General features: G+C 36.9%; 1 protein-coding gene across 1 annotated transcript in view; it reads left to right on the forward strand.

Moving 5' to 3' along the window:
* GNG7 (G protein subunit gamma 7) overlaps positions 1-13,449 on the forward strand; it is a 379,705-nt gene that overhangs the window by 124,340 nt on the left and 241,916 nt on the right. The window lies entirely within an intron of this gene.

Here is a 13,449-nt window from a genome sequence, read left to right on the forward strand (position 1 = left end):
TGAATCCATTAATAGGAATACTTCCTCCATCAGTGCAGATAGTATCCTATGCATACCTTTTTCAGCTTGTGTAGTTGTTGTCCATGTCTTTTTATTAATATCCAATAGGTTAGAGGCCTATCTTTGGTTATTTTAATAGTTTGTGAATATATGGGCAAACACTTGGGTTGTTTGTTTTCTCTCATTCTTGCCACATGATTTTGAGTTCCTTCATGCCCTTTCTAACACTTTCCATGTTCAAATCATGATATTGACTTGGTAATATTCTACCACTTATGCTGAAAGTGCCCTTTGGGTCACTTTCATTTATGATCTGAGAACATGCTATTCCATGATTTGCACCAAGAAAATAATTGAATAAAGAGATGGGGTTTTATGGCAATGTGCAAGCTAAGAACATTCACATTTTGTGCAATTCCTTATTTTGATTTATGCCAACCTCCCATATCTTGTCAATTCTGTGCTCAGCTTATTTAGCATTTGCAATCTTTGTCCAAGATATTATTAACAGGCTAACTCGGTAACCTATCTAGCTATGTATCATCTCAGCATGATATCTACTCTTCATAAACTGATATTCTTTCTCTCTATATATGCACATATAAGCTAATAGTTTGATATTGTTTTTTAAAAACCCAATGTGACCTTAGACTATATCATTAGAGTTGTGGCATCCTGATCATAATAAATGATAAACCCTTTGGGTGCTGACTTGACCACATCCAAGTAAAAATTTGGGGTGCCATGCTATTAATATTTTAAGAGGGACTGACATGCTAAAGAATGTCTGGAAAAGGGTTGTTTATATTAATGAAAGACCTAAAAAACATGTTTGAAGACCTGTTACATGTAAAAGGGATTGAACTCATTCTGCTTGACTCCAGAAGGCAAAACTAGAAAAAAATGGTTGGATATTATAGAGGCAGATTTATTCAGCCAGTTAACAGGCACTTATTAAGCACCTACTTATGTATGCCTGCACACTGGGGGTACAAATTCAAACAAGAAATAGTTCCTGAACACACATAATATATATACTTGGCATACAAAATAAGTAAAAAGCATTTTGGGAAGGGAATCACTAGTTTGGGGGGACAGAGTGCAGTGTAGAGGCAAAAACTGAGAAAGGCCTCATGTAGGAAATGGCATTTAAGCTGAACTTGGCAATAAACAAGTTAGGATTCCAAGAGGCAGAGGAAGAGAGATTGTGCAGAGGTGGGAGATCAACATTTGATGTGTGCTTGGCCCCTATAATACGTGAAGGAATGTAATGTATAAGGCTGGGAAGGTTAGATTGAAGAATGTCATGTATAAGGCTAGAAAGGTTAGGTTGAGATTCAGTGTGAAGAGCTTTTAAAGTTTTGTATCTGATATCAGCAACACTCTTGAACTATATCATTAGCATTTATTAAGCCCTGAATGACATGGTCAGATTTGTATTTTAAGAATATAACTTTGCCATGGAATAGAGGATAGATTGGAGAAGAGAGAGATTTGATTACAGGGAGACTGAGGTGAGAAGTAGAACTAATTGGATAACTGGGGTGAGGGAAAGTGAGGATGATTGAGGTTCTGAACCTCTGGACTGAAAGTCTGGTGGTTCTGCTTGACACAAGTCTCTTTCAAGGAAAAGCGACTCAAATCTAGACTATTTCAGGTTGCCTGGGACTTATACAGTAGATGGATAGGTACCTTTTCCCTGAATCTTTCACCAGAAAGTAAATGTCTTTTGGATTTACTGAAGATATTGTTACTCAGGTATGAGATTATTTCAAGTTCTGTCAAGTAGTGACTCTTTATGGGGCAGGATGCTCTTTAAGGTCCCTTCACATTTAGGGAACCTTTAGTGACCTATACACCATGGGACTGTCTCATTTATGTCCTGGAGTCACTGGCATTATCCTGACCTTTGAAGTTCTGGTTAGCTCTTCTTCTCCATTTCTGTTTGGCGAAAATGTCTTCCTATTCATGCAGAAACACTTGGTTTATTCAATTTGTAATTTCAGTTTACAAGTGTCACTCTTCCTGATGACAGAGATACTGTGTGTGGGTGAGCTGCTGAGTCAGAAATTTCTCTGGCTCTTCGTCTCTTTTACCCCTCCACACTCCCCGTCCCTTTTACCCCGTCCTTCCCCTTTCCTACTCTTTATTACCTGCACATTGGGCCTAACCTTTAGCAGCTGGAGTCTCTGTGGTTTTTTGCATGTAATTGGTGACAGCAAATAAGTTCCCTTCCCCATTTGGTATAACCTTTTCTTTCATATACCATCTGATTTTTCCCCTCAAAGGAGATACAGCTTCGACTTTGGTTATGCTTATATGTATGTGAATGAAGAATGAAACCAATTTTATAAATGGTCTAGATCTGATTTAGTTTTTAGCATATCCAGGGAAAGATTTTTAAAAGAACAATTTATCATCATGTGTTTTCTTGTCCCATGACTTTATTCACATTGTTGCCTATTTCTGGAGTGCCATTTTGTCCTCTCCCCCAATTTTCTTTTCTTGAAATCTTACCCATTACAGGATTGTAAACATTGAGTGGAAAAGAACTTAGCAATCATTTCAGATGTGGAAAATGAAGCCTGAGAAGTGAAGTAACTTGACCAAAGTTATGTGGGCAGTAAGCTGTAGTGCTACGATTTAAATTCAGGCCTTCCAGGTTGAAAATCAATGCTCTTTCTGCCACAGCACATATTGCTTTCTTACTATTAGTCTCCAAACTTCTACCCAAAACAGGGATCCTTTGTATAGCATCTCTCTCAGAAAACCATATAGGTTCTGCTTAGATATTTCCATTATAGGGTAGCTTACTACTTCACCAGTTTCCTGTTCCATTTTAGTACAGTTCTAGTTATTGGAAATTTATTTTTCTGATGTTGAACGAAAATCTCCTTCATTATAGGTTCCAACTTTTGGACCAAATTCTGCCCTTTGTGAAGACACAAAGAGTTAAAAAGGCTTAATCTTTCATACAAATTATTCACCTTCAGGTGTTTGGAGACAATTCTATCTCTTTTTGGTCTTTTCTATACACTAACACTTTAATTTCCTAGAACTATTCCTCATATGACAGCTTCTAAGTCTTTTGTGATCCTGTTCACTGTCTTCTGGAGTTTTGTCCTTTTAAAATGCAATGAAACTCCAGGTATAGCATTATTACTTCTCTTGATCTGGCTACTATATTTTAATTAATTTAACCTAAGACTACGTAAGGCCTAATTCCATTGCCATTACATCTATGAAGCCCATTTTTGATCACTTTTACTATAAATATTTTTCTTCTATTTCAAATACCACTTTTTCACACTTCCCATTCACATATTATTGTGCACGGAGTCCTATATTCAAAACAAAGAGATCTGGGTTTAAATCTAGGCTATCAATGATTTTGAATAAATTTATGAACCTTACTTTATTTTTATCTGTACTACTTAGCTCATAAGATTGTTTTGGGAAAAAAATTCTTTGAAAATTTTAAAAGGCTATAGAAATAATAGCTAGCTAACATTTATAAGTACTTTAAAGTTTGCAAAGCACCTTACAAACATTATCTTATTTGATCCTTACAACAACCCCGTGGGTTTTTTTTTTACAGATTTTACAGATGAGGAAACTGAGGCTGAGAGAGTGAAAGACTTGCCCAGTGTCACACAGCTAATATCTGAATCAGGATTTGAACTCATATCCCTCTCACTCTGTGCCCAGTCACTATAACACCTAATATTTACTAAGTTAATGTTTTATGTATATTTTGTATATGTCCTACTTCATCTATTGTCTTAGAATAATTAAGGATTCTATCTTATAATAATAACCAGTAAGTAATTAATATACATTTTATTATTTACTAATAAACCAATAAACAAATTTTTTATTAAATAATGCCTATATGCCAAGTATTATTTTTATGTAAAAACCAAAAATGAAGCATTCCATATTTTTGCATTCTATGTACATACATCAAAGATAATATAGAAAATAAGCAATGATAATAATAATAGCTAACATTTAAATAGTGCAGTAAGGTTTGCACCCAAAGCACTTTACATAAATATTATCTCATTTTACATTCACAGCAATATAAGGTAAATTAGCAGCTGAAGGACTAGTAAGTGGTTTTAAGAGAGGTGTAGGTCAAGTGAGAATGCATTACAAGCATGGGAGACAGTACAAAGATTAGGTGATAGGAGATGGTTACAAAGAATAGCAAGCTGACTATTTGATTGGATTGTCGTGTGCTGGAAGAGGACTAATACATAATAAGGATGGAAAGGCAGGTTGGTGACAGGTTGTACAGGAACATAAAAACTAAACAGATAAACTTCTATTTGATCTTAGAGGCACTAGGGAATCACTGGAGTTTGTTAAATTAAAGACTGACATGGTAACACCTATACTTTAGGAAACTCATGTTGGCATTTGGATGGAAAATGGGCTAGAGAGGGAATAGTCTTTTTAGACATGGAGATAATTTAGGGGATTGTTGTAAGAGCCTAGGCCTGCAGTGATAAAGGTCCAAACTGGATAAGGACTGAGTAGATTGAAGGGGATGGATATGAGAGAAATTATGAATGTAGAAATGATAAGATTTGGCAACTGATTAAAATTAGGGTTGAAGAAGAAGGTGAGAAAGTAAGGATAATGTTAAGGTTGCAAATCTAGGAGAATTTAAGAATAGTGGTATGATTGACAGGAATGGAAAAGTTCAAAGTGGAATGGTTTGGAGAAAAGAATGAGTAGGATTTTGGATGGGTTGAATTTGAGTTGCTTGTGGGACAGTAATCAGTTGAAGTAGGCAGCTAGATAGTAAAGTAGATAGAGTACTGGGTGTAGAGTCAGGAAGACTCATCTTCCTGAGTTCAGATCTGACCTTCCTAGTTGTGTGACCTGGGCAAGTTACTTTACCCTATTTGCCTCAGTTTCTTCATCTGTCAAATGAGCTAGAGAAAAGCCCTTCCAGTGTCTCTGCCAAGAAAACTCCAAATGGAGTCATGAAGTGATAGATAGGAAGGAAACAATCATTTATATAAAAATGATCATTAAACCCATGGGAAGTGATGAGGTCACCCACTGAGCAGTGCAAATAGTAGAAGGCTTTTCTACACACAATTAATGGGAGTTCTATGAATGATGATTCAAGAATGGAAACAGAACAGCAGTCAGGCTGAGGCAAGAGCGGGAGAGAGAGAAAGAGATTTTTCAGGAAATTTGTCTGTGAAGGGGAAAAGTGTTTGATCCCCATTTTACATGAGGAAACAGAGGCACACAAAAAAGTGGCTTTTTGGTGATTGGGTAGAGAGTGGCAGGGCCGGGATTTAAATTCAGGATTCTTTCTACTGTACCCAGCTTATCTTTACTTGTCTTTTATCATGCATCTGTCTCTGCAAAGTACTCTGCTCTCTGCATCAATTGTTTACATTTTAAAAATTAATATAAAGCAATTGTTTAATTTTTTTTTAACTAATCATTACCTCTTCCCAAGATTTTCTCATTGGTTTTCAGAACATAGAAAAGGTAAGATGGGAAGCTATGAAAGGAGAACTAGATAATAATGTTCTATCTTTAGGAATTCAGAACCGTGTATTATATATGCAGAAAGTAGCTCATGGTCTACAGGTAGGTCCCTATCTATTCTTTCATTTCATTGGAATATCACTGTAACATACTATGATTCATAAAATATAAGCGATGAAAGAACTTTTATTACAAGGGAACACACACTGTCAGGATTCTATAGCCTTTTAGGATCCAGTAGGTCAGAGCTGGTGCCTATATTTATGAGGTGCCTATTCCATTTGACAGATGAAGAAACTGAGATCCAAAGAGTAAAATTATTTTCCTAAACCAATGATAGGACTAAAATTGAAGTTTCTTGACATCTTTCTAAAATAGAGTACCATGGCATAGTTTCTCTAAAAATGTCATGCTTTTAGTACCTTAGAAGCCCAATGCCTCCAAGATTTCCTGTGTTCTTTATCTAGTTGAATCTGTTGGGTGTTTTTTTTTTTTTTTTTTTTAAAGCAGATTCTTTGAATTGCCTGGATTCAGGGTTTCCTGGCCCCTGAGCAGTATTTCCTGCAGGCGTGTGAGTTTTCTCTGATGAGAAGCCTTGAAAAGAGTTAGAATTCAAATAAATGCCTCTTATTTTCCTGTATAGAAAAAGGGTAAATCCTGCTTCCCATCTTTTGCTCAGTTAAGCTTGGGCAATAAGTCCAATCTATAGTAATAATTAAAAAGGTTAAAGGAACTATACCTGAAATATAGTATGATGAAGTCTCTCTTCAGACTTATGAAGAAACATTTCTGTGCTTCAAATTTGTGTTGGTGAAGACTTCAAAGGGTGAGATTTCATTTAACACAGAATTCATTTAGGTAGAGACCGTGAGGAAGAGATCCAGAGCAGGAACAAGGCCAACTATCTTCAGTCCAGGCTCTGATGCCTGCTGGTTAGAGGGTGTAGGGGAAATCATTTTATCTCTTTGAGTTTTCTGATTTCAAGTTGGAGAGTGTTATCTCTGCCTTTTATACTCATCAAGGATATTGTGAGAATTAAAGTAGACAGTTCTTCTAAACTGCTTAGTAAACTCTAACATTTTGTATAAAATAGAAAGTACTTTGGTTGAAGGTAAAGAACTAACCCACAATTCATTGTCATTGAGCAGCTGCTACCATTGATGAGGGGAGCCCTGAAACTCTTTCTCTTTCTCTCTCTCTCTGACTTAGGGGGTGAGCCATGAAGTAAAGCACTTGAAAAGCTCCTTGAAGGAGAAAATCTCCTTGAATTCTGGCCTCTGGCCTCAGGACAAACATCTTCATTCTGTTATCTAGGTGGGGCTAGTTGAGTCTGGAGCTGGAGATTCCAACCCTATTGAATTGAAGAGACACCCATTCAATTCTAAGATTTTCTATTCAATTCCAGCTCGCTGACCAGCCAGCCCCAATCAAGAGCAACCCCCAGCTTGTAGCCAAGGTTTCTATTTATAAAAAGAGCCATTTTTAAACTCAGTGCTTGCAGAGGACCTAACATGCCAAGGAACTTCACCCTGGCATAATGGCAGCCTCTACCCGCTGGAATGATATTCTCCTTCAGCGTTACTCTCTCTTAACTTTCTCACCTAAGACTTTATCCCTCTCTATAGGGATTTCTCTACTAAAAACTTTACTTCTTTGTCAGACCTTGCCAATAAGGAATTCAGTCTTTCTATTCATATATAGCAAAGGCTGACTTCCCAATGCCAGTAATGAACTTTTTATCAGTCTAGCTTTTGTAAAATTCTTTTACAAAATGAAGAGGGGACCCTAAAACTCTAAAAATCCTTAAAGGAGAAAATTTCCTTCAATTCTGCCTCAGTGAGGGACCCTGCCCCAAGGGACAAACAGTTTCATCCTTGTTATCTAGGTGGGGTCAGCTTAGTCTTTAAATTCCAGCTCAAGCTGAAACCCAGCAATGAGCCAACTTGGGACTCCACCCACGAGTTTCCTTCAGCTAAAGTTCCCATTATAAAAGAGCCAAACTAAAACTCTCTCTTTACAGAGGTTCCAAACATGCCAGCTATGTATGCCATGCTATGCCAAGGAGCCTCTGTCCACTGGAATACTCTTTCCAGTGCCATCCTCTCTTTACCCTCACCTATTTCCTAACCAGACTTTATGTCTCTCTGTCAGGATTTCTAACCTTATTTCCAATGCCCATAATAAACCTCTTTTATCAATCTAGGTTTTGGGGTCTGTAAATTCTTTTACAGAGAACCTCCGCACCGCCAGAAGGAAGTTCCCAAAACTCCCTACCCTTGCCCCAAATACCAAGAGGTTGCAGGGGAGCCAAACCTCTCCATTTGGTTCCCTGAACCCCGAACTTGCCACTAACCTCATCATTTAATTCCCTCACCACCAGGAATCCTAATCTCATCATTTGGTTCCCTGAATCTAATCTCATCGCTATTATAGATAAACAACCTTGTTTGACTCAGTAGCAGAGAAAAATCTGGAAATTTCTTTGAGCTTTTGATATGGAAAGATAATCAAGTCCAAGTAAAGGCTTCCTCTTCCATATCATGACTCCAGGCTATATTTGTTTTTACAAGATTTTCAAGAGGGGGGGTATCTTTAAAAAACATTCTTCTGGAAAAAAGACCTAAGGGTTTTAGTTGACTGAAATGTGATTCTCACAACACTTCTGGGAATCAGATGATATTATCTCCATAGAACAGTTGAGAAAATGGAGACAAACTAAATTTAAGTGATTTGCACAGGGTCATATAGCTAGGAAGAATCTAAAGCAGATTTTTGAGCTTGGAGTTTCCTATCTTTTGTACTACCTAGCTATTCAAATCATCAGATTACATGAAAATTGACCCAAAAAATCTAGATGCCACATATCAAGAAATCCATAAATGTTAAAACTACCTAGATCTCTTAGAAACAGAAGACAAGGTGAAAGGAGAAGGAATCCATCGGTCACTTTTAAAGAAACTACCAAATGAAAACTTCCAGGAACATCATAGCCAAAATATAAAGGTTCCAAGTAAATATATAACTATGAAAATATAAATACACATATACTGAAAGCTATTAAAAAGAAAGCATTTGAAAAACAAGGAATCACTCTCAGGATAAAAGAAAATTTGCTCCTTAACATTCATTAGGATATCTTGGAATATAGTATTTCATAAAGCAAAAAATAAGACTTGCCTACAAAGAAACAATTTAGCAAAACTTTTCAGAATCCTAGAGATGAAAAATGGGTCTTTATTTAATGAAATAGAATACTTCCAAACTATCTAGAGCCTCTGAAATAGAAACAGTAGGAGTCAATAGAAACATAAAAATGCATATACATCTAATCAATTGAAGGGACTTTTTGATGATGAGTTATTTACACTTGAATGGAGTTGTGGGGACAAGAGTCATCTCAGAACCCTAATGTCTTCTAAAAGGGAAGAATAAGTGAAGAACTTGTCATGAGTCAAACAAATTCTAGAGTTGGAAAGATTTATCAAAGGGGAACCAAAAGGAAAGGAAGAATTAAAAATCATGTGATTGTACAGGGGATGAGAAGGGTTGGGGAGAAGATGAGAGGGTAAACTGAGTAGAAATAGATTGCTTCAATTCCAAGTCTAATGTTGGAACTAATGTTAAACAGGTTTCTTCTCTTCCACCATCTTCATTTTTGTGTTTTTTTTTTTTTAATTTTAGTCAACAAAAATCCCCCTTTTTTTATTCTCAGCTCTCTTTTCCCTCTTTTGAGGAAAAAAAATCATTACAAACATGTATGGTCAAACAAAACATATCATTTGGCCATGTCCAAAAAATACCAGATTTGTATTTGAAGTCCATTCCTTCTCTAACAGGAGATAAGTAGCTTGTTTTGTCACAGGTTCTCTGGACTCATGGCTAGATATATTGTTCAGAGTTCCTAAGTTTTTAAAAATTGTCTTAACAAAATTGTTTTTATTATATAATTTGTTCTCCTGATTCTGCTCACTTCACCCTGAATCATTTCATGTTTTCCCAGTTTCTCAGAAACAATTCCCTTTATTTTTTCTTAAAGCACAATTCTGTTCCCTCATATTCATATACCATAACTTTTAGTTATTTCCTAATTTCCAGTTCTTTGCCACCACAAAAAAAGCTGCTATAAATATTTTTGTACATGTGAATTTTTTCCTCTTTTCTTTGATCTCCTTGGGGGTATAAATCTAGTAATAGTATTGGTTTGTTAAATGAAAGAATGTGGTGGGGAATAGAAGCCATGGGAGATTTGAAGATGGTTGAAAAGGTTTGGAAGAGCAGCTTTGATGATTGGAATAATAATTTCATTAGAGAAATATAAAAGAATTGCCTTGCCACGTTGAGGATCCAGTTGAGATTATGCAACATAAATTAATAGTGACCCAGTCAGTCTGGTTTTGTGGTTTCCTCCAGCTTCATTTAGTAGCACGTGCACAGATGTGAAGGCAGTAAATAGTGGGAGTAATCTGAGGAGGAGGCTTGGCTGGGCAATATCAGCAATTCAGTAAGGTGGTATTATTGGAGTCAAGAAGACTTGAGTTGAACTGGTTCATCAAGAGACAGATTGGTGAAAGAAAGAATATACACAGTGCAGAGGTAATGACCTGGGAGGGAACTAAAGTAGCAAGGAATTAGAGATCATGGTGTGTAGTGAAGAACATGGGAGAAGTGGAATTCTAATAAACTGGGATCAGGTAAAGGGATTTCAGAATTCTTGAATATGGAGGGGCTACATATGTAAGAGATGAATTGCAAGATCCAGGAACTATCTTTGTGAGTTGGGGTGGAGGGGTAAGTCATGTGAAATGAACAGGTTGAAAAACTGAGGTTGGTGTTTGAGGAATATCACATTGTATGTTGTACTCCTCTAGAATGAGGACAAGAGTTGAGACTGGGCTGAATTATTGAGGGAAAGAATAGAGTGTCAAGGTTTCCAAAATAAAACCCCTTCTCTCCTTTGATATTGCCATCTTACTTGTGCAGGCACTCTTCATGCCTGGATGCTGTAATAGTCTACTAGTTGGCTTCTACAATAATTTCTCCTTAAACCAGTCCATTCCCCATTCAACTGTCAAAGTTCGAATTATGTCAAATAAGTACTTCCTCCTATTCATCTCCGCACTCAGTAAACTCCTTCCTATTACCTCCAGGAGCAACTATAATGTCTTCTGTTTGCCAATAAAAGCTTTTCATAACCTAGTGACCTACCTTCTTTACCTTTCCAGCTTTCTTATACTTTATAATTCTCCCACGTATTCCATAATCTGTAATCCACTGACAGTGGCCTTCTTTCTGTTTCTCAAACAATATGTTTTATTTTACCTTCTGGCATTTTCATGGGTGGAATGGTCTTGTGTCTTTCATCTATACCTACTGGCTTCCCTGGTTTCCTTCAAGTCCCAGCTAAAATCCTACCTTCTGTAAGAAGCTCTTCTCAATCTCTCTTAATTCTAGTGCCTTCCCTCAATTATTTCTTATTTAGCCAGTATATTGCTTGTTTCTAAATATTTATTTGCATGTTGTTATCATCATTAGCTTGTGAGCTCCTCAAGGGCAGGAACTGCCTGTCTTTTGCCTCTTTTTTGTATTCCCTGCACTTAACCAGTACCTGGTGCTTAATAATACTTATTGATTGAAATGAAGATTTCTACATTTTATTTATATTATATTATATTTGAAAATACACATTTTTATTTGATATATAAATTAATACCTTAAAAAAAAGTCAGTTTCTAGAACTAGAGAGATGATAGTCCCACTATATTTTGCCCTGATCATCATATATGGTTATTGTGTTTAGTTTTGGTCTGCATTCTGATAATTTTGAGAACATCAGATAAAAGCCATGAGGGTGGTGAAAGACCTTTAGTTCATACCATATGAAAACCTGGGCATGTATAGTTTGGGAAATAAACGTAGGAAACCTAAAACAGCTGTCTTCAATTCTTTGAAGGACTGGAAAGAAGATATTAGTTTTGATTTCCTTTCCTGTAGAGGGCAGAGTGAGAGGAACAGTAAGTTGTAGTTGCAGAAAATCAGAAGCTTGAAAGAAGGAAATAATATCTTAAAGGAGAATGGACTGGTTGGAAGTAGTAGTAGGTTTCCCTTCCCTACAAATCTTTAATAAGAAGCTGGGTGACCATTTATGGAATGTGTTGGTAAGAGTCTTCTTATTCAGGTATAGGTTGAAGTAGATGATCTCTCAGGTCCCTCCCAACTTAGATTTTGTGATAACAAGTAAGAGAACTGGGTTCAAATCCTGACTCTTCCACTTACTATTTGTAAAATTTTGGGCAAGTCATTCTTTAGGGTTCACTTTCCTTATATCTAAAATGGTGTTAGACTCTAGGATAAGCACTAAAGCAGTTTTCACTCTGAACACATTTTTTTCTCTGAGGCAATTGGGGTTAACTGACTTGTCCAGTGTCACATAGCTAGGAAGTATTAAGTATCTAAGGCCAAATTTGAACTTGAGTCCTCCTGACTTCAGGGCCAGCCTCTATTCATGGTGCCATCTAGCTATCCTTGAACCCATAATTTTGTTCCTGTGACTGGACATCTGTATATCTGACAGGTCTCAGCAAAGCAAATACATGGGATGTTGAATGGTAACTAACTTTTCCAGATCACATGATATATGTTAGAGATGGAACTTGAGTCCAAATAAGTTGTCCTGACACCAAGATTTGGTAACCAACTGAATGTATGGGAAAAATGAGAATGAGCAGTTGAGAACACTGAGGTTTAAATTGGAATGAGGTGGTGCCCTCCATAGAAATAGGAAAGATAGGGACTATTTTACCTAGATCATATATCTTCACATGTTAGGTGCTCAATAAATATTTTTAGCTTCAGTTTCTTTATAATTAGATGTCCCCCATAGAATCTTTTCATGCTGGTAGCTCAAATGTAATTTTCACTTAATAACAGAGAACCTTAAGTTTAGAGACATTGTTCCGTATAGTCATACAGCTAAAAAGTGTCTAACCTTGGACTTGAACCCATGTTCAATAATATTTTTTCCTAATGCACTGCCTAATTTGATGTAATTTTTCAAAAAATCATAATGTTTTTAGAGAGATATGAATAAAAACAGTATCCCCAAATTTAGTCTTTTGCTGAACCCTTCACTTTAGAGAGAGACCTTTCCAGATATCTTAGGCCACTTCTAACAGTACGGCTCGTTCACATTCTCCAGATAGTTAGCTTTTCTAAATTTAGCCGGCCAGCAATGTGAGCTCCACATATTTTTGGTTAGTCTCTCCTGGCTATACAGAGTGAGTATATAGCTGTCTCATGCTCCTGTCCTGACGAGCTTGCATTCCTTAGCCCTGCAGTAGTGGCATTCCTGGGCAAGGTGTCACGTGGCTGTGGATCACCAACTGGCATTTTCTGCCTCTGAGAGCTTCTCCAGACCCCTCTGGTCTCTACTACACACTCCTTCTTCCCTCCCACTTCTTCTTTTCACTGCTGCTGGCATTTGCTCTCTCCAGCTTACTGAGGAAGGTTTTGCAGCCCTTGGAAACTTCTCATTGTCAGACTATGGCATGTGGTACAAATTTAGAATCCCAAAATACCATCTAATTTAGCACATGCTGTTACAGTTGCTTAGATGGCAGGCATGTATTTCAGGGAAAGGCCAGAAAGCAATGGGCTGTTCTTTTCCTAAGAATGCAAACTTTGTGGCAGAAATTCACTTTAATTTGTTTTTCCCATTGGGGAAAAGGAATATCATATAACCCTATAAGCCATTGACTCACAAACTGTTCCTTTTTGCTGGGTATTTTGCAAGACAACCTGTACTGGACAGAAAGAGACTTTCGTTCAGGATTACAAAAGGTGGAAAAGATAGGACACTCAGGTGATTGTGGTTTCTGAGAATTGTCCATAATCCATAATTAGAAGTAGCTGTTCAGTACTCACATAGTCCCAAAG

The sequence above is a fragment of the Antechinus flavipes genome, chromosome 1 (assembly GCF_016432865.1).
Source record: "Antechinus flavipes isolate AdamAnt ecotype Samford, QLD, Australia chromosome 1, AdamAnt_v2, whole genome shotgun sequence".
Taxonomy (NCBI): Eukaryota; Metazoa; Chordata; class Mammalia; order Dasyuromorphia; family Dasyuridae; genus Antechinus; species Antechinus flavipes.